Source organism: Macaca thibetana, chromosome 12 (assembly GCF_024542745.1).
Source record: "Macaca thibetana thibetana isolate TM-01 chromosome 12, ASM2454274v1, whole genome shotgun sequence".
Taxonomy (NCBI): Eukaryota; Metazoa; Chordata; class Mammalia; order Primates; family Cercopithecidae; genus Macaca; species Macaca thibetana.
The window spans coordinates 92,227,432-92,249,909 of NC_065589.1; the positions used below are offsets into that span (position 1 = coordinate 92,227,432).

The following is a 22,478-nucleotide window of genomic DNA, read 5'->3' on the forward strand; positions in this document are numbered from 1 at the left end:
GATTCAACAAAAGCGTGACCTTACTGAAGAGATTCAGAAAAGAGCTCCAGAGAGGTTCCAGAAGGTCAGAAGGATTTCGGCAGCAGGACCCAGTGTGTACTGTGCTGCAACTATACTGCCAAGCTCTCAATTTCTCTTTCCTGGCACTTCTGTCAAGTTCCCTTTCTAAAAATGCTTGTAGCTCTGAGTGTCTTTTTTTGCTTGCACTTATCAGAGTTGTAATTTAAACAAATCCGTGGTATTTGACTAATGTCTGTCTTTCCCATTGTCTTTTTTTTTTTTTTTTTTTTTTTTTTTTTTTTTTTTTTTTTTTTGAGGCGGAGTCTTCACTCTGTCACCCAGGCTGGAGTGCAGTGGCACCATCTCGGCTCACTGCAAGCTCCGCCTCCCGGGTTCGCGCCATTCTCCTGCCTCAGCCTCCGGAGTAGCTGGGACTACAGGCGCCCGCCACCGTGCCCGGCTAATTTTTTTTGTATTTTAGTAGAGACGGGGTTTCACCGTGTTAGCCAGGATGGTCTCGATCTCCTGACCTCGTGATCCGCCCGCCTCGGCCTCCCAAAGTGCAGGGATTACAGGCGTGAGCCACCGCGCCCAGCCCCCATTGTCTTATAGACTGCATAAGGACAGGGACTATGTTGGTTTTACTTATTTGAATTCCTACCATATAGCAAAGTGCCTGGCCTACAGTAAGTACCAAATAAATATTGTGTGAGTCAGTAAGGCAAGGGATTGCAGTAGGGAGAGAAACCATATGAGTAAAGATATAGAGGCAGTGTAGACAGAATGCACTAAAGAAAAGGCCAGTTTAGAGGGAGCTACAGCTGGGAAATATATTGGGAATTTACTAGGAAGGGCCTTGAATACTAGGGTCAAGTGGTTACAGTTAAGTTGGGAGCACTCTTGGTGAAAACCCCCTAGAGTAGCAATATGAGCATAGTGACAGGCTTTTCAGGAGGCAGTGTGGAGGGTAGATTAACAGGGAACATCAATATGGTTCCAGAATGGCCTGTACCATGAAGCATAGTCCTTTCTCCAACTACGTAATAAGCTGCGAAGAATGAGGGCTATGTCAGAGTATTTTTCCTCCCATTATCTCTGGGCCATGTGGTTGACTTTTCTTCTTTATAAATTTGCCAGAGACAAAACTAGGAATCCCAACCACCTGTCACTTAAGCAAGTGGTAATATATATTTTGCAACCAAAGGACCTTGGCTGCAAAAGGACACCATTTCTGTCAAGGGGAGATAAAGGATTGGCTATGTTCTCAGCAGACCATGAAGATTACTCTGAGAAAATCCTCTTTTTCTTCTGCACCATTATTGCTGTTCTGACATCTGGATTGCAGCCAAAATAAGGTTGTGATTGGCAAGGACTTTTTTGGTGGGAGCCCAAACTCCAGAGACACCAACTCAGTTTTTTCTTTAGTTTATGGTTCCAGGTTCTTCAGAGTTGATTGGAATGTCACTTTAAAAGACCTGTCTACTTACTCATCGGTCATTCCAAAAATGGGATAACCAGTGCCATTCTAATACTAACAAACAAGGAGGGGAGGCCAAGTCCACTCTTTTCTGAACTGAAATCAGAACAGGAATCCAGGAGTTGTCTGTTACTACTATTATATAGTTTTTTTTTTTTATAAACAGGCATGAAAGGGAAAGAGGAGTAAAGGTTACATGAATTACTCAATGACCTGCGGACTTAGACACTACAATTATTGGCTTTATTATTTTCACTGATAATTTTTCCAGTATCAGTAGTCTGAGAGTTAGGGTTAATATCTCACTTATAAAGACTGTCTGCTAGGGCAAGGGAAGTGTAATGAAAGTACCCTCGTAGGAACTGAAAATGGCAAATTGCAAATGGTGAGCCTGTGTGCATGCCTGGCATTTGAAACATCCCATAAAGACTACTACTAACAGAGGAGAAACTGAAGACATACAGCCAAATCAGGAACTTAGGAGAGTAATTAATAGCTCAAAGAAGGATAATGACTGTGAGCCTAGAAATAAAGAAGAATGGTCATTGAGACAGAGCAGGCAAGATTTGCCAATTAGTATAATGTGGCAAGCAATAGATTTGAAAGATATAAAGGTGATTCTAATATTTTGAACCAAAAGGTAATGAGAACAGTGTTAGAAAGTGAAGACAGTAGAAGGAGCACACTGGGATGAGAGGATGCTGACGCTGGATTGGGTTAGATTGAGTTCAAGGCCACGAGGAGGAATCCAAGGACAAAGGTTGAGTTGGGAGCTGGCAGTGTGACTTTGACTTAAGAAAGAGACTCTAAGGAAAGTAGAGAGCTTTAGCAAAGCCATGAAAAGAGACTAGAAGTGACCAGACCATTTAATAGAGATAATTTGATGCCACAATATTGAAGAGAAAAGGTCAGTTTAAGCAAGAGGCCAATAGTACTAAGTCCTGCAGACAAATATCGCTGGGTTTGACAACAATGAAAGAGAAATCTATGTGGGGCTGGAGCCATACCATAAGATAAGGGGTTAAGAAATGACACTGAGGCCTCAGAGGCCATGAATGGAGGCTAATTTCAAGAATTGCAACAATGAAGAAAAAGACAGTACTAAGGTGATTACTTAATGGGCAACCCTATATACACAAAATGAATTTAGAATAGAGAAGGTCTGAATATGTTATAGGCAGAGAGCATGGGACTGTAGAGATAAAAAAAAATTAGAAAACTCAAAATATATATGGAGAGAGAATTATTCATGAAGATTTGCTTTAGAACTGGCATTAAAGCAGTAAGATGAAGACCAATATTTACAATTAAAGTAGAGATGATTCTTCTGAGTCAGGAGACATTAGATAAAAATGATGGAAGATACAAAGAGAATTTGTGGAGAAGAAAGGCAATATAAAAATTTGCATTGAATTGTTTCACTCTTATCAGTAATAATAAGAATCAAAGCCATTTTTCATAGTAAGAAGAAATGTATTCAACACTTTGCAATAAAGATGAGTGAATACTTGCACTAACTGTGTTTTTCATTTTTTGTGTTCTGATACTTTGACATCTGGGACTTTGCTGCCCCTCTCAAGGTCAGCCAATTCCTAGAGATGGTAAACAACTCTGCATCAAGCATGCTTTCAAGAGCAAATCAACTACTCCAGAGCTCACAGCTCCAACCATCCAACCACCTTCTTTATTGGGCTCTCACACCCTCGACCACTATCCACCCGCCCTAATGACTCCAGGCTCAGATACCAGACAACAAAGGGCAGCTCCTGTGCCCCAGAGCCTGCTGAAATGATTTCAGCTAGCCAATCCTAAGCCTGCATACCCTGCCTATTCCATTCCTTCCTGAAGAAACCACAGTAAAGGCTCTTGCCCACAATGTCTCCCTCTCCACCTCCCTTTTCCTCTCCCTCTCCCCACTACTCACTCCAGTGATTCCCCATGTGGTCCTGCAGAGTGTGGTGTGCCTGTCTGCTTGGGAACTGTGATCAACAAAGTATCATTTCAATGGCAATCACCTCTTGACCTGTTGGGCTTACCATACCTAAAAAATAATAAAACCAATTAAAATACTACCTTGCAGTTATCTACACTAATCCCTAATGTAATTTATGAATCTGGTAGGCTTAAAGGGAAGCTTACAAAAGGATAACAGATAATTTTTCTTCCATTTAAGTTTTAAGAATTATTTTACATCATTGTGGACATCTGGTTGTCTGAACAATAAAAAGTAATGTCAATTAGTAATGAAGCTTATATATGTATTTTAAAATACAGAAGTAGCAGTACATGTCAAATTTGAAAATATCCATTGCAATCCACAGACTACAATTCTAAGGCTTGTAAAGCCTGTAGCTGGACTAACATGAACAAGGAAGCTGGATATGACTTCTTCACAAAATGGGACATCATCAGCACTTCCACCCCTGCACCCCCACATAGAGTCAACAGCTGAGCACCAAGGAAATTAGTGAGCCTCTCAAAGTACAGCAACATCCTTTCTGTCTACTGCTACTTGCTCTTAATTCATAGCACCAACCCCATTTGGGAAGCAATCTTCTTCTTGATGGATTGAAACATAAGCTTGTTTCACACTAATTCCAAATAAGTGTCTAGAGCTATACTTTTTTGTGTGTTACATTCTGACATATTATACGTTATCAACCAGTTTTCTTCAAAAGAAAGACCTGAACCAGCAGTGTAAGAGGTAAGCACACTGTGATGAGCTTTAGAGTGAACTGAACCATTACTTATTGTTCAGCATAAAGTAATAGCAGTAAAGTGGCTGAACCATTTATACAATCAACCTGTTATATTACATTACATGTACTCCTTGTCTCCCCTGAGTGGCTTTGTCATAATGAGCAGATACTTTTATAAATTATGTAATTACCAGTTACTTTTAAACATTACAGCAATTCCAAAAGATTACCCCAAAGCTCTAATTGGAAAGTTGATGGTTAATGGGGTGACTCAGCTTCTAGCAGGATTACAGTTTGCACCTCCATGGGTAAAACAGTGTTTGGGCCTTTCATTTTAGCTTCACTTATGATTTTTATAATTCTGATTATTTTGATATTGCATAATAGATCTGCTACTTCACTTATCTAAATATTCTAAAGAGTGAATGCCACAAAGAAATCAATCTAAAAAAACCCAGACAAATAAATACATAGAACAACAACAAAAAATGATCTTGACTGTCACTTTCTGATATCACTATTGTGCTTTGATTTTGATTATTTATGGAAACAATAGTTTCCTTGCCTGAAACCTGATGAATTTAATAATAAAAAGGGAAGTTTTATAAAGGTAACTATGAAAGTATTTAATGCTGTAGTTGCAGTAATGTTGAATCTTTACCATTTCAAAGAAAATAAATATGACGTATATACCGCTCTAGTTGAGACTATGTGCTGAGTGAACATTTCCTGATTAACTCATAAGGAGTTGTAGTGAAGTATCATCTAGGCTTCAGAAAAGACCATCTGTCAGTTTAAGCGTGCATTATTTCTGTGATTTCTGTGACCTCCTTCGCACACCTGTAAGCTGTACAAAATCACACAGTTAAATGACATTTTTTCAAAGTTACAAAAATACTTCTGTTTCTAAAAATTCTACGGAAACTTTCTGTGTGCAAATAGTGGCTAATTTACTTAGCAATGTTGAATGGGCATGAACATTCCTCCAAATCTGAGCATGACAATCCCAAGATTCTTGTAAGGGGTATCATGGATTTTCACTGCACATAGTGTTTTCTTGATATTCAGTAAGGATCTTTGTCACTTAAGAAAATGTAGATCATGAGCTGAGCAATTAAGAAGAGACTTATTTTTATGATGGCCTTGGGTGTTTATCTGAAAAAGATGCTTTTTCCTTAGGTTTATTGGTAAGTCGCCTCCAGAAATAAAAGAGTAAACACGAAAAGCACAAAATGAGATGTACTTGACATTATTTATTTATTTATTTATCAAACAGAGATTTGGTAAAATCTCTATCTAAATCTCTATTCGGTATAATCTCTATAACAAATAACTTTGAGCACATCTGTATATGTCACTACAGTCAGCCTTTCACCTGTCTGCTTCCACAGAGGAGAGAGAGCTGGCACTTTAGATAACTATTGATAACAAATCTCTATTTATAACAAATAGTGATTATACCAAATAGGATGATAATTTGAGGTACTGCTTTTTATGGGCAAAAAAAAAAAAAAAAAATCCTTAAAAATTAAAAAGACTAACACACCTATAAAGCTCTTTTTTTTTTTTTTTTCTGGGACAATCCTACAATGGAGAAGAGAGAGTGAGAAATCTAAGAGGGACACAGAGCGGTGACTTCCCAACCATTTGATCATCAGTAGGAAAGTGTACGTTTCCCTGTCGGTAAGCAATGCCCTAAGTCAGGGCTTGGCGATCTTTTTCTGTTATGGGCCAGGAGTAAATATGTTGTGATTGATGGGACATGCAATCTCTGTCACCACTACACAACTCTGCCATTGTAGAGTAAAAGCAGTAGGATAAAAGACAGACAATAGGTAAATAAATGGGGTGACTCTCTCTCAATAAAACTTTATTTATGGACTCTGAAATTTCATCCTTTTCATGTGTCACAAAATATTCTTCTTTTAATTTTTCTTTCATCCTTTAAAAATATAAAAATCATTCTAAGCTCACTGGCTGTACCAAAACAGGGGGCAATGGAGTGAAGTCTTGGGCTGTAGTTTACTGACTCCTACTCTAATTCATACTCTTACATTTTTTTAAAAAAAGTGTGTGTGTATCTGTGTATTCTAGTGTTTTCTTTTCACGGGAGATTCAGGCCTCAATTATGCTTCTGTTTTCATTAAACATAATGCTTATGAATGTGTCTAACTCAGCCCAAATAATGACTATAATCTTTCCACTATGTGACAGAACCCTAGACAAACAAAGTTAAACTGGTGCCAGGAGTTCCCATGCCCTCCCTAAGCTTCTATGCATTATGCGTCTCTTTATTTGCAGTTCCATTTGCATACTTTTAATTCATTAGAAGCTTGTGCTAGAATTCCATAACCTCCCTACTGTTTTCCTCCCCTTCCTCTCTTTCTATAGACTCTTTATTTTTGCGATTTATGTCATTCTTAGGCTTCACAGGACAAAAGGGATTTTAATTTGAAGAAAGAGAGGAAGAGAGAAAATAACAAAGGGAAGAGAACTAATGGGCGGGAAGGGTGAGAGACAAAAGGAAAAGATAAAAGAGAACCCCAAAAGGAGGTGGCATCTCATAGGTCAGAAGAAGCTGTGTGATGGGAAGTAAAACCTTCTCTTCCCTGCATTTTTCTTTGCCACTCACTGTCCTCCCATCCCCTTTCTCCTGCCTCACCCCCAACTTGCTCAACTGCTCTCTTCCACTGTTTCAGCCCCATTTCTTGCCCACATTTACTTTCCCACTTCTCTCTGCACTTCTTACCTGATTGTCTCTTTCAACCTCACTTTCTCCTTTATGATTTGCTTTTCAGCACTAAGTTTGAGCGCATTTGTCTGTGTATGTCACTACAGTCAGTTGTATATGTCTGCTTCCACAGAGGAGAGAGAGCTGGCACTTTAGGTAACTACCTCCACCCCCAGGTCATGTACATGGCCCTGTTGGTCTGATGGGTCCTGTAGGGCAGCATCGTGCTCACTGAAGGCCTCAGTTCCTGCTCACTGAGGGGCATGGTGGCGGCGTGAACTTTTCCATTGCCTTTGCAGAAGGAAGTGGTCTCACTGGGCGTGTACATTTACAAGGCAAATAACTATTCTGGCTCTATTAATTTTCTTTTCAGATACAGAATATAGTTTTTACCATCCTTTCCCACGCAATCTATTGACTTGTCTCAGTATTGGGGAACTCACGTGCGCTTATAGTACCATGTTAGAGCTCAAGTTCACGGGTTCAGTGGTAATGACATTTTTCTAATAAATGAACTCAGTAATGAGGAGGATTAAAAATAACTTTCATTTTTAAAATTATCAGCTCTCAAGTAACATATGTTCCCTGTCAAGAATTTAGAGCATACATTTGAGTAGAAAAAAGTCAGCATTATGAATTCCATTTCTCAGATATAACTGCTGTTAATATGTGGGCATGTAATCTCCCAGAATTTTGTGTAAACCTAAGTACAGATAGGTTTCTACGTGGGTATCAGTCATAATCAGATCAGAGAAGCAGAGCCTCTTGGTGATATACGTATAATAAGGAATTTGACCTTTTCCAATCATGGGATCTGCTTAAACACTTTCTCTAAAGCTGTTGTATTCATATCTGGTGCTGGAGTTTGAAGACCTTTATCAAGCTAGATGGAATCTTTGAACCTCACTTTTCTCATTTGTGAAATGATAATAATATTTGCCTAAGAGTGTTTTTATAAGTATTAATATCAGTAAGAAACAAAATTATGTAGGAACATGCCATAGTTCCTGATTATCAGGAAAAGCTCAATACATTTCAGCAAATTATTATTAATAATTATTACATTTTCCATCACCAACATGTATTAACTGTAGGCAAGTCATGCAGCTTTTCTGTGCTCAGTTTTATCACCTATCAAATGGAGCCATTGACATTTACCTCAAAGTGCTGTTATGAAAGCTACATGAGAAAGTAAATCTAAAATGCCTAATACAAAGTCTTGCATACAGGGAGTATTGAGTGAAAGTCAATGGCTTGGCCTAATGCTGAGACTGTTTTTGTTCATTAGCAGGCCTGCCATGTTGTTATCTCATGCGGAGCTTGTCTTCATCTAGGTCCTTGGGGTTTCTTTTACCTGCATGTTGAAATATCTCTGCTACACTATGCTTGAAAAATGTTGTTTTGTGCAGCTCCATGTAGGATTTTTGGCTTATTTTTGTCATCTTTCATTGTAATATATATCTACTCCATATCTCAGTATGCCAAGATTTTTTTCAAACTTGATTCTGGGTCCAACATATTAGCTATTCTTCCTTACTTTTTCATGCTTCTTAGAATTCATTGAAGATATTAGACTGTGCCTTGTAAAATTGCTGTTTTTGTAAGTAAAAAATTATCATACACTTGTGTGCGGTTGTGTGTGATTCAACTTGATATTAGAGAGCTAAATAGAATAGAACCAAGGACATGATTATGAACTAACTCTTTATTAGTATCTTGATCTTTTTTGGGTCATAAATATCTGAGAATCTGATGAAAGCTATTTATTTCCTTTCCAGAAACACATACACACATTTCTACACTTCTTTATATAATCTTTTTTCTTGCATTGCACATTCATTTCTTTCATAAAGACAGAATATAAAACAATTTTTCTGAAAAAAGTTCTCTTATTCTCAACCTTAACATGAAAATGTTCATTTAAAAAATGTAAATTTTGCATAAAACTAAAAATGTAAGCCTTAATCGTGTTCTACTTTAACTTGCAATGAGAAGACAGTTGTTTTTTGGATTGACCAAGAAGCAAATATGGCTCTGTGAAAATCATCTTTTGACAATCAATTTTGAGTTTTCGTTCCTGTGCTTGTAAATGCTAGAAACTCCAAATGATAAATGCCTGTAAGAGAAAAACAAATAAAATCAGAATTCTCATTACTAGTTTTACTAGATGAGAATAGGTTTGTTTCAAGGAGAAGTGGAATTACTGTGTCTTCCGGAGAAATTGATGTGATAGCACATCCTGTGCCCTCAAGTCAGGGAGAGGAACTTTCATAAGGCCTTTGGGTGAGCAAAGGATTATGAGTCCACATCTCACTTTCAGGCCATCTGAGGGGAAGTAATCTTTTAAAAACATTATCTGGTGTTTCCAGGTGTCTGTAGATTTTGGCTTGCATAAAAACAGACAGAATGTTGTTGCTTTTGATTTCAGCCTAAAGAATCACTTCCTCCAGCAACGGAAAAAAAATTCAGATTGTTTATCTCCAGTCTTTCGTTCCAGAATGTCTGTTTGGCTGACATGGCTCATAGTTTTAAAATAATTGTCTAAAATGTGGTCTATAGGGCCTTAATGAAAAGGTTTATATAACTCCTGTGGCCAAAAGTTTTTTCAAGTAAGCCAATTCAGAATGACATCCTGCATGCCAAATGGTTCTGTGAGTGGGTTTTGTCTTCAAATAAAAAGGGTAATGAATGGGTGGGGGTTGAAGACTCTGTCCAAAGTCAATAAAGGTTGTATTGAAGACTCTTTCTGGCTGAGCATGGTGGCGTATGCCTGTAATCCTAGCAGTTTGGGAGGTCGAGGTGGGCAGATCACGAGGTCAAGAGATGGAGACCACCCTGGCCAACACGGTGAAACCTCGTCTCTACTAAAATACAAAAATTAGCTGGGTGTGGTGGTGTGCGCCTGTAGTCCCAGCTACTGGGGTGGCTGAGGCAGGAGGATTGCTTCAACGCTGGGAGGCTAAGGTTGCAGTGAGCCAAGATCGTGCCACTGCACTCTAGCCTGGGTGACAGAGCGAGACTCCATCTCAAAAAAAAAAAAAAGACTCCTTCTATTTTGTATGAAAGAACTTCATATTCTCCTCCATATTCCTTGACAAAACTTGACGAAGTTATTTCTGTGCCTAGCTATGATGATATGGATCACTTTCATAGCAGTAGACAAATGTTCCAGGCTGTTGATAAAATCTCTAACATCAATGCACCCTGACATGCAACAGTAGATTCATAATATGGGTAGAAGTTATTTCATTCTTCTTCTTCTTATCAACCCACCTGAGAAGCATTCCCAGAGATCCTAAAGGATAAGTGTTATGCAAAAGTGGCATTTACTTACCCTCATTTGTTGCTTCTTATAGAGAGAGCACAGCATAAATATCACCTTTTCAGGCCACAAGAATAGCATAATTATTATGTCTATTATGGTACTTAGATGAATAGCAACTAACATGCTGTAAATAAAAAATTCCTAATTGATACAACATAACCATACTCCATTATTAACAACAAGCTAGATTGCAAATACTTGCATTGACTGTAAATCACTAGCCGGGCACATTGGTTCATGCCTATAATCTCAGCCCTTAGGGAGGTCAAGGTGGACAGATTGCTTGAATCCAGGACTTTGAGACCAGCCTGGGCAACGGGGCGAAATCCTGGCTCTACTAAATGTGGGTGGCAAGCCACCCAGGCACCAAGGCAAGAGACTGAGGGCACAAGCTGTTCCAGTGTAATAAAATATATAAAATAAGAACAGTTATACTAGATATAGATCACAGATATGATTATATGTGAATATCATTAGTCATTAGTTTGTAGCAGTTACTCTTTATTTCAATATAATAATAATCCTCGCTCTACAATCATAACCTAGGAAAAACCAGGCCATACAGTGATACGAGCTGAGGGGACACAGTGAGAAGTGACCAGAAGAGTGCGAACCTTCTGTTATGCCCGGGCAGGGCCACCAGAGGGCTCCTTGGTCTAGCGGTAACGCCAGCGTCTGGGAAGACGCCCGTTGCCAACCTTGGTCTAGGGGTAGCGTCAGTGTCAAGGAAAAACACCCGCTACTTAGCAGACCGGGAAAGGGAGTCTCCCTTTCCCTGGGGGAGTTTAGAAAAGACTCTACTCCTCCACCTCTTGTGGAGGGCCTGACATCGGTCAGGTCCACCCGCAATTATCCGGAGGCCTAACCGTCTCCCTGTGATGCTGTGCTTCAGTGGTCACACTCCTAGTCCACCTTCATGTTCCATCCTGTACACCTGGCTCTGCCTTTTAGATAGCAGTAGCAAATTAGTGAAAGTACTAAAAACCTCTGATATGAAGAAATAATGGTGTAGGCTGTGTCCTCTCTCCCTGTGTCTGTCTCTCTGCCTCGACTGCCAAACAGGGAAGGGCCCTTGTCCAGTGGACACGTGACCCACGTGACCTTACCTATCATTGGCGGTGGCTCACACTCCTTACCCTGCCCCTTTGCCTTGTATCCAATAAATATCAGTGCAGCTGGGCATTCGAGGCCATTACCGGTCTCCGTGTCTTGGTGGTAGTGGTCCCTCAAGCCCAGCTGTCTTGTCTTTTATCTCTTTGTCTTGTGTCTTTATTCCTACAATCTCTCGTCTCCGAGATTAATCTCCGGGGATTAAAACCCACCGACCCTATGGGGCTGGACCCTACAACTAAAAATACAAAAGACTAGCCAGCTATGGTGGCGTGTACCTGTAGATCCAGCTACCAGGAGACTTCGGTGAGGGCCCCAAAGGTTGAGGCTAGAGCGAGCCAAGATCGTGCCATTGCATTCCAGCCTGGGCAACCCAAGTGAGACCCTGTCTCAAACAAACAACCACTTCCCGCCCGGCCCACACACAAAAAACTATAAATCATCATGATGGTTGGTTAAATATAATAACCATAGCAACTTCATTAAAAATTTGTGTTTTAAATTCCCCAAATAAATGGCACTTGGGCCAATCCTTTAGCTGGCTAAACCTTTACTGAGATAGTTCTTTTTCCTTTCTATATTCATTTTTATTTATGATCCCAACTTATAATATGGTTATATGTTTTTTTTCCACATTCTTTCCCATAGGATAAGCCTAATGTTAATATTATTATTTCCAGCTGCTTTTTACCTTGCCTGTGTATCGCCTATTGTAAAATTTATCCTTCTCCCAGGCCTCTTTCTTCTTCTGCTTACTCAAATGTATTATTACGTCTCTCCTAACCACTCCAAAAAGGGTGTTGACCCTTTTTGGCTTCTACATGGTTGTCTATAGTACACTTTTATCAGATGCTCTGTACATAGATCTCTATCATCAAGTTCAGAGATTTTCTTGAGAATAGCATTTGATGTATAGCACTAGTAATTATTCCCTTACTAGTAGGCAATTTCTGTCTAAAAATGTTCCTCTTCCATTCTGTATTCCTGTTCATGAATCCCCATACAAAGAAGTATCAGTGTTACATGAAATAGTATTTACTTGTTAGTATCTAAAATTTAATTTTAATTGTTTAAAACCTTTACTCAGTAAACAGCTTATAAGAATTGAAAAATATTAGAATGTTTTATTTTCTGCAAGTTTTTTCAACTTCCTATATAATCATCTTTATTTATCATTCTTATCACTCACCATGGTATTTCTTTTTTCTGTCTTGCTTGACATTATTGCTTTGAAGCATTTTTTTTGTTTTTTTGTTTTTTGTTTTTTGGTTTTTTTTGAGACAGAGTCTTGCTGTGTCACCCAGGCTGGAGTGCAGTGGTGCAATCTCAGCTCACTGCAAGCTCCGCCTCCCGAGTTCACGCCATTCTCCTGCCTCAGCCTCCGGAGTAGCTGGGACTACAGGCACTCACCACCATACTGGGCTAAATTTTTGTGTTTTTAGTAGAGATGGGATTTTACCATGTTAGCCAGGATGGTCTTCTCCATCTCCTGACCTCATGATCTGCCTGCCTCAGCCTCCCAAAGTATGCTTTGAAGCTTTCTTAATCAGATTAGCAAATCTCCTGTAATCACAATTTCATCAGAATTTCAAAAATCCTCCTTGTCCTTTTTTCAGGGGTACTAATTCAATAATTTTAAGAATATATTTCAAAAGTTTTAAAGCATGAACACTTATTTTCTATTAAGGAAGTCTTGTTCAGAGCTCCTATATAGGAAAAATAAAAGTGAAGGTCTTCTAGTTAAAGGATGTGCGTGTGTGTGTGTGTGTAGACGAAGGAATCCTTCTCCTACGTGTCTCTATAGTCCCTTTGAAGAACAAAGCTTAAAAACCAGTTTTGCAACTATGGTCTAGTTAAGCAAAGTCTTTTCTTTTCATGGAAATTTCTTCCCTAAGTATTCATTGAGTACCTGCCATTTGCAAAACACATTACTTACATGCTAGTCTCATTTTCTAACTGATATCTTTCTACCAGAAGAAGTGAAAACATCTATATCCTCAAGTATATAAAATATCACCAAGAACCCGTTTTAGGCAGTGATCTGAAGATCACATTCTTTCCAACATAAATAAATACACATGAAATATACATGAAACCAGATTGCCTTTAAAACAATTTTGGATCTGAATCATCAGGTTTGAATGTGATTGAGCGGGAGGCATGGCACATACTGTGGAAAATGATTTCTCACTCCACTGAGAAAGTTCAGGTCCTCTAGTTCTATTTCCTTCAGTGAACCCAGACCCCAGATGAGAGTCCTCAGCCTGCCTGGCACACACTGTGCTTCTCCCCACCTCGGTTTCTCTGTTCATTCTGTCCACTCCACATGGGCTGCTGGTCCTTTTCTCTTTGTTTATTAAAATTTTGTCCTTGAAGTCTCTTCAGCCTAGTCAGCCAAAAATTATTGTTTCCTTTTTTATTCTAGAAACAGCACTTCTATTCTAAAACCACACATTAATCCCTTTATTACATTGATTTTTATAGGTTTTATGTTTGTCTTCCTCCAAAATGATAAATGCCCCAAGGACAGAAAGCACTCCCTCAAAAGCTTCATTCAAAGAATTGATTTCCACATGGGCCTTGTTTATTTATTTATTTAAACTAAAGAAATTTGAGAAATTGGTAAATGGGTGCACAGAAGGAAGAGAAATACGGGCAATACAGGCATCGTGTTTACGATTCTTGGATGGAATCATGTATCTCGATAACAGGAAAAGGCATTTCCTCTCCACCAACTGCCAGCGCACTCTAAGTACCTCAAGGATGGACAAGTTTGGAACCATTGAGAGAAGAGTCTCAGCATAGCTTTGGCATCGTCACGGTTGGCCACGTGAGCCATGACAGATGTCAGGCACAGCAGTGTCTCAGGAGGAAAAAAGAAATACTGGCCAGGAGGAGCTAGAACAGAGCATGAAAAATGTGGAAAACAACACTTGTCCAGTGGTGACTATGGCTGATGGACAAGTTCATAAGATATAGGAGTCCAGCAGGCCACTAGGCACGATGGGGATGATGAAAAAAGATTTGCAGATTTAGGGACCTGGTTAGCTGATGGGGACAAGCGCTGTGAAATCTGAGATATGACACTGAATGTCACATGCTGTATCCCAAAACTGGTGAGGCCCAGAGATATTTGGATCATATTTATTTTGCAGAGAATGCAAAGTCCTTTCTTTTACAAAGATTGGAAAAGAGGTTTTAAATGCAAATATCCACTTGGACTAGAGTCTAAATGAATAATATAATTGTAGGCATGCACTGTGTGTGTATTTTGTGTCTTTCAAGAACAGATTTTGCTAAGAGGGCAAAATTGGCTAGTCAAAAGTGGAAAAAGACAAAGAAGGGAGAAAAAAACAGCTCTTCAGGGGACTCTGAGAAAGCAAATGTATCCTCTCTCCCAGTTTGACTGTGATTGGCCATCTATTTCATATTAATTTAGCACTTTGGCTAACTCTCTAAAAAATACAGATTGGCAGAAAGGAAAAAAATGCTTTGGCCCCAAAATCGAAAAGAGTTCTTCTAAAACTATGGAAATAGTGAGACCATAAGGATGACTATAAGCAGATGTCTCTGAAAAAGTGTAAAGCCCACAAAAATTCTAATTTCCTGCTATCACTAGAATACTCCCCTCTGGTTTTCAGAATGTCAGTTTTAGATGGTCAGGTGGACCTGGAGAGATAACTAATGTATATATACTTTTTTCTTTTCTCTAAGTATTTGGAAGCCAGTGGATGTCTGGATCATTTTTTTTTTCTCTCTCTCCTTCTTTGGTGGGGGGAATAATCTCTAAGCCATCTTTCACCCAATAATTTTTGGGCATAAAGTGTATCAATGTCTGCAATTCACTGCTGTGTGAGTTATTTTTGGCCCTGAAATTTTATAGAACTATGTGGATCATTTTGCAATTCATAATGAAACATCAGCATATTAATGCCTTATTCTTCTTTATTCAATTATTTTTCAACGCGTCTGGAAGGGGCCAACTTAAATCAGTGTTAGTTATGCTCTTAGGTGGCTGCTCTGACAAAATGAAATCATAGAAAAATGTCAAGCCAATAAAACCATCTGGGACTTTCATATATTTAAAACTCAAAATCTTTGTGAATCCTGCCAATACATTTCAGGTCATTTGAATTGAACCAAGGAAATAAATGGTGTTGGTCTAGGTCACTTTTGTTCTTTTATAAATTACAAATAGTTGGGTTAGGATATTTGTCCCTGATGTAACTCTTATTCACTTCTACACTGCCTTTGAGAACTGCACAATTAAGATGATATGCTTTAAAACCTGAAGAAATAAATGACAATATAAATACGTACTAGTAATTATTAGTGATATTTCTAATTCTAATGGGCAGCAGTTCTTCTTGGAATTTATCTCACTACTTGGGACCTAGAAGAGTAAGACTTCTCCTTTCATACCCAGATACCTAGTTTGACTTCAAAATAGTGCACAAAAGTGTAGATGGAAGGGTACAGCCAAGCAACTTCAAAGAATCAACTAACTTGGTATACTTAATGCCCAGGTAATAATTTATTTTGCAGAGAAGGCAAAGTCCTTTCTTTTACCATGATTGGAAAAGAGGTTTTAAATGCAAATATCCACTTGGACTCGAGTCTAAATGAATAATATAATTGTAGGCATGCACTGTGTGTATCTTTTGACTTTATTTATTGGATGCTTACCGCACAGCCACTCTCCACTTATTCCTTGCTGAGACCGTCCTAGTCCTGTTTGTGTGCCATTGTTTACCTGAAAAAGGCAGGTAGGTCTGACCCTATTCCAAGCTCCCAGTCATTTCCCCCAACAGTGATTGGACTGGCACAGTCCTGGGATGCAGGTCTGTCTAATTAGACATTAAAAGAATTCAGTCAATGTTGTGGAAAATAATCCCCCAAACTAAGAATTAACATTAGACCCTATTGTGTTACTAAGAATTTATTGTGGGAAGGAGGAAAAGAAATGCTAAACCAGCCAGTGACCAGGTGTCCATCAAGCCCCACTTCTTTCAATTCATGGAAATTACAGACTTTTATATACTGGCACATCCTAAGACCTCCTCTAAGAATCGCCTTATGGTCAACAGGGGAGGAGAGGCTCTGTGATGCTTAGGTAGGGGGAAGGAGGATATCACAGAAAGGGAGGGGAAAGCAACTGTGTAGTGATAACTAAGCCAATTTTTAAAAGGATATTTGAATAACATGATTATAAACTTTTGAAAGGACTACTGTCCCAGTAAAATATTAAGAATCAACCAAAAAAGAAAGTCATTTATTTTATTGAGATCTGACATGCAGTGAGAACTGATATAGAGGGTCTGATTTTTATCTTATAGAGGCTCATAGAAAAAAAAAATAACCCACATTTGAATAGATGCCAAAGACCCATTCTTTCTCCTTCTCTCTCATGTTTTGTTGGACATTGTCATATCTGCATGGCATGCTTGTGCCCGTGAGGTCAGCTGGTCTTTGACAAAGTGGCAGTGCTGAAGATGGGAGAACAAAAAGATGGAAAAGTTCCAGATCACTGATGATGTCATTGAGCTAATGAGTTAACCATCCCTAGAGTCATTCTGCCTCAAAATTTCTTGCTCTATGAGATAATAAAAAATCCTTGTTGCTTAGGCCACTGTAAGTTGGGATTCTCTTTTTTACATTAAAAAACTCCCGAATATATTGCTTAATCCAGATTTCTTTTTCTATTAAATGAGGATAATATCTCTCTTAGCATAATGCCCAGTATAGAGAAAACATGAAACAAATGAAGCTAAGCATTTCAGCTGGAGATATTATTTTCTGAAGGAGTAGGTAAAATGAGCGGAGTTGCATTCCAGAAACATTTAAAGCAAGTCATTGCTGCCTTATATTAGACAAACGTTTCCAAGAATGTATGGTTTAGGATGCTAATATACACTAATGTCCTAGGTTTCAGGGATTCCTTAGTCAGTTAAATAGACAATAAATAATGGCCTAAAGAAATTTAAACAAGTTCCCTTATGGCAGAAATATATTGCATTCCCATATTTAAAAAATAAAAATATTTTATTAAAATGCTATTGATGGAGGATAAAACTACCAGTTTTCTTTAGTGAAGAGAGTGAAAAATATCTAAAGGTACGACATCTGTACCCACTGAGATTGTTGAAATGGTTGTTAATAAGAGCACATGATTTTTCTGCCCTGATTTCTTCTTTGGGCCTATGTATTGGGAAATGAGATTTCTTGAAGAAGGAGAAGATGTCTGTTTATAATGCAGAGGGTGGTGAAAAATAGGATGAAATTTGGGAAACTCTAGCCTGAGGATAAAAAGAGGAGAGCTAGAGTCTAACTGGCTTCAACTTAATTGGAAACAGGACTTGGGAGAACTTTTTAAGGTTCTGGAATTTAATACTTCCTCATGTTTGTCATCTTTGTTTTCTTAAATGGAAAAGGATTTGTTTGCCTGTGTTCAAAGTCAGGAATGATGTGGAGGATGTTGAAATACTGGGATGGAGTCTGTAGCCAGTTTTGGCAAAAGCAGGGACCTGGGGTTTCCCAGGGTGCTTTTCAGTAGAATAGTCTGTGTGGTTCTTGAAGAGAAGGCCCTGGACAGTGAAGACACAAGGGAGAATGTAAAAGAGAAAGATATGTGAAAGAAAAATAAAATCTTTGAACCCCAAACTCACTATGCCAAAGAAAAAGTTAAGCTTGGGAACTGAGTCATGAAAAAAAACAAGCAAAGAAAAAACCTGCCTTCCTTTTGTTCCCAAGTGTAACTACTTGCCTCATTGCCTGCTGCCTGCCCTCTCTTCTTTTTTTTTTCTTCCTTCCCCTCCTGCTTGCTCTTTTCTTTTTAAACATCGAAGTTCCTCAAATCCTCTTTGGAAAAAGCACAGAACAGAAATCCTACCGTGACTTGTGAAATTTTTTCCCAAGCATATTCTCAACCTTGGCAAAATAAACCTCTAATCGATAGAGGTCTGTCTCCGTTACTTTTTGGTTTACAAATAAATGTCCAGGAACATAATAGGAACCTAGTTACTCTGTGCTCCCTGGAGTTGTTCTTCAAGAGTGATCAAGGAGTACTGTAGAAGGCTGCATCAGCAAGAAAAGGAACAATTTGTGCCAGAGTCAACTGAAACAATGGGGGCCATCTGGAGGGAGGACTGGACATTCTAAGACCTTCGAGTCTCAAAGCCGTTCTGTTGCTAATAATTGTGTAACTGTGTTCAGGCTAAATCTTTGTACTTCCTGAGTTTTAGATTTCCTCCTTCATTAATGAGAACGTCTCCAGGACTTTTTCCAGTACTTATTGGTCTATAATACTCCTACTTGCCTTAAAACAGCAGTTGAGAGGGCATTATGAGGAACAAACAAGAACAAATACAAATGGCTGTGGTAGCACTATCACAACAAATATCTTGGAGACAGAAAGATTTATTTTGTTCCTGCTCAGACTAAGATTGCACTTTAATGATGAAAACATGTAGTAATTTGGAGGCTGCTATATGCTTGATGAAGCAAACATAAATTTGAAGCTACACAAAGGAGGGTTGTGTGTGTGTGGTGTGTGTGTATGTGTGTGTGTGTACATGTGTTTTATTTGCTTGTTTGTTTGGACAAGGAAACCTTAGAATTTTAAGATGTCACCCCATTTACTTTCTCCTAGTTCTTACCCTAGAGATAGAAAACAAAGCAATTGTTCAATGCTGGGGAAAGGAAAAAATGAATTAATAAATGTGAATATCTTTGATGTATGATATAGCTTTAGGTGTTGGTGGGTGTCTGAAACAGGAGTTGAGGGGATGGATGGAAGGAAGTCAGACCACTCCATGTGTCTAAAAGAAGAAAGCCATGTGGGTTCAGAGCATGGGTCCCTGATGGGACCTCCTCTGATGTTTCTCATTGAGGCTTTAATAGAACTAGCTTGCTTTATCTTTCTTCCTTCCTCCCTTCCTCCCTTCCCTTCCCTTCCTTCTTTCCTGCCTGCCTTCTTTCCTCCCTCCCTCTTGCCCCTCTCTCTCTTTCTTTCTTTCTTCTTTCCCTTTTCATGGTAAGAACATTTAACAGGAGATCAGAGATCTCCTGCGAATCAGAGATCCACTCTTTTAATAAATTTTAAGTATACAACAAGTATTGGTAGCTCTAGGCACATTGTTTTCTTAAATGAAAAAGGATTTGTTTGCTTGTGTTCAAAGTCACAAGCTCTAGGACTTATGCATCTTGGATAACTGAAAGTTTATACTTATTGATTAGCAACTCTCCATTTTTCCCTACCCCAAGCTCCTCTAACCATGATTTCACTTTTTGATTCTATGAGTTTGACTCTGTTAGATACCTAAGTGGAATCAGGCAGTATTTGTCTTTCTGTGACTGGCTTATTTTACTTAACATAATGTCCTCAAGGTTCATCTATGTTGACACATATTACAGAATTTTCTTTTCTTTTTTTTTGAAGTTGAATAATACTTCATTGCATGTATAGATGCATATACCACATTTTCTTTTCCTGAGACAGTCCCACTGTGTCACCCAGGCTGGAGTGTGGTGGCTTGATCTTGTCCCACTGCAATCTCTGCATCCCTGGTTCAAGTGATTCTCCTGCCTCAGTCACCCAAGTAGCGGGGATTACAGGTGAGTGCCACCACAACTGGCTAATAAACTGGGTTTTGTCATGTTGGTCAGGCTGGTCTCGAACTCCTGGCTTCAAGTGATCCACCTGCCTCAGCCTCCCAAAGTGCTGGGATTACAGGCGTGAGCCACTGTGCCTGGCCTTGCATGTAATACCACATTTTCTTTATTCATTGATCTATTAATAGACATTTAGTTTGTTTTCACATCTTGGCTACGAACCAGGGAACATACCTTCACCCACCTGCCTGTCACACCATTGCTCAAAGCCATAAACACAGAAAGCATCCACTCAATGCTAATAGAGACCCTGAACTCTTTCCCAAGTGTAATGTTTGGTTCTAAGCCCTGAATGTAATTGAGGGGGCGGGGGGGAAAGACTTTCTTCAAGCTGTTTACTGCAAGCAACAACCTTCACTCCAAGTTAAACAATTTTTTAAAAGTATCCGAATATCCAATCCCATCCTTGTCTCTATTCCACTAATGAAGTCCAGACTCTGTTTTGAGCACCAAAAACGAGGTCTGGGGATCAGCCTATGCCAGAAGCTATAGTTCAGGTTCAAGAGATTGTTTTTGAAGGGAACAGAACAGTTTGGACTGTTCTGTGAATACTTTGGCGTGTTTTGCATTGAAGCCTTGCTATAATCAAGGCATAGAAAATACTCCACCTAATGTGCCACTGAACCTTGGAACATTTAGTCTTTGGGAGTATATCTTTAATTTATGAAATGAAACATTTTTTAGCTCTATTGGCTAACTGAATTAACTCAAGAACAGCTCAAGTTTATATTGTTCCAGGAGCAAACAAGGTTGAGGTTAGATGGATGCAAATTTCAGTTTAATTTAAGGAAGCATATTCCAACACTAGAACTTAGAGGTGCTTAAACAGTCCCTGCGGTCATCTTCCCAAAGGCATAAGATGAAGCTAGGTTTTCACTTGTATATACGCAAAAGACTCAGTGAAACAGGGGAATCTGAAGGCATTCATCCTGAGGTTGTACAACTTCTCCTTCATGCTGTGGAGAGTATCTGCATATCCAATGAAATGACAGGAAACTAACATCTATTATGCACTTCAAGTTTGCTAGATATTTCATATATTGCATTTAATCCCCATAGAAATCCAGTCATGCTAATATTATCTCCACTTCACTAAAAAGAAACTTAGACTCAGCTATCTGCCCGAGGACAGAGAGACGGAATTAGGCAGAGACATTTCCAACTCCTGAAACTATGTTCTTAACATGAACATTTATAATGCACTTACTGTGTACTAGCATCATACCTAAGCACTTGACACATATTATCTCCTTTAATCTCCAACAACCTGATAAAGCAGGTTCCAATTTTATTCCTATTAATAGATAAGGATATTTAGGTTTAAAAGGTTAATCAAATTGTCCAATGAAAAACATTTTGTTAGTAGCAAAAGCAGTATTTGACTCCAGGCAATTTAACTGCACACTTTTAATCATTTGCATAAACTGCCTCGCTTCTATACTAGGCTGCCTGCTGGATTCTACTAGAGTAATGACTTTTGGCATATGTTTCGAGCAAGAACTATGCTTTCCTATAGGCCTATAGAAATAAACCCAAATTTATTCACAGATAATTTTTTTAATCTAAAGTAATTATAAAACCACAAGTCATAAGCTCTAAATTATTTCTAATTGCTGGAAATATTATCAGAACCACAGTAATGGAATCATGGAGTGAACTGGAGCATAAATGAGGCAGCACTGAGGAACATGCCATTCCCAGAGTCCCAGTTGTACCTCCAGCTCTTTCTGCCCCAATAAAGAATGCACATGGGATTGCCAGCAAGAGTAACATTATTATAGGGATAAACTTGCATTCTAAGTAAGTTATTTGGAAAAATCATTTATAAATTTTAGTACTTTGTGTGTGTGTGTCACAACTTATGACTAATCAAGACATGCCATGATACTGCATCCTCCAAGGACTCTTCCATTCTAACATTCTCTGAATATGTGCAGCAAATAATGTTGATTATCTTCCCAGATCCTTTAGGATCTCATTTTTACATTTTTTGTTTCCCCATTGGAGGATTGCTCATGGGCCGGGCCCCAGGAGTCTTCTTTTCCAGGGCTGAGAGCTAGAAGTGCTGAGTATTTACATCCCTCAAGGGTGGCCCTTAACCAATGACTCTTAGGTATGGGCACATGAAAGTTCACCAAGCCCTTGCCTTGGGTGGAAAGTACTCACAGGCTGATCCATCGAGGCTGACTTCAGCCTTTCCCTGAGACTTTCCCTGAGATCACCCTCTTGCTTGGTTTTCTCCCCTTCCCCATCCTGCTTTCCCACACTCTCTTTCCTACTCCTTACTGGCTTTTCCTGGGAGCACTTGGTTAATAGATTACTTAAACTGGAATAATCCTCTCAGGTCTGTGTCTTGGGAACCAATCTTCAGCCTCTATGGATCAGCCTCTAGGTACTTTCCACCCAGGTCAAGAGGTTGAGGTTTTCATGCTCCCATATTTAGGAGTCACTGGTTAAGGGCCACTC

At 39.0% G+C, this 22,478-nt stretch overlaps 1 protein-coding gene and 1 long non-coding RNA gene across 3 annotated transcripts in view; one reads left to right on the forward strand and one right to left on the reverse strand.

The window, feature by feature from the left end:
• Nucleotides 1-22,478, forward strand: part of RND3 (Rho family GTPase 3) — a 1,016,315-nt gene that overhangs the window by 773,118 nt on the left and 220,719 nt on the right. The gene's annotated exons all lie outside the window — the stretch shown is intronic.
• The window catches only part of LOC126931994 (uncharacterized), a 67,708-nt gene continuing 61,851 nt past the window's right edge, over nt 16,622-22,478 (reverse strand). Inside the window, exon 5 of one of the 2 annotated variants that reach the window (XR_007718072.1) lies at nt 16,622-16,828. This is a non-coding gene — a long non-coding RNA (uncharacterized LOC126931994). Of the gene's footprint in view, nt 16,829-18,111; nt 18,201-22,478 lie in introns of those variants that run through there. The other variant, XR_007718073.1, reaches the window with a different exon arrangement.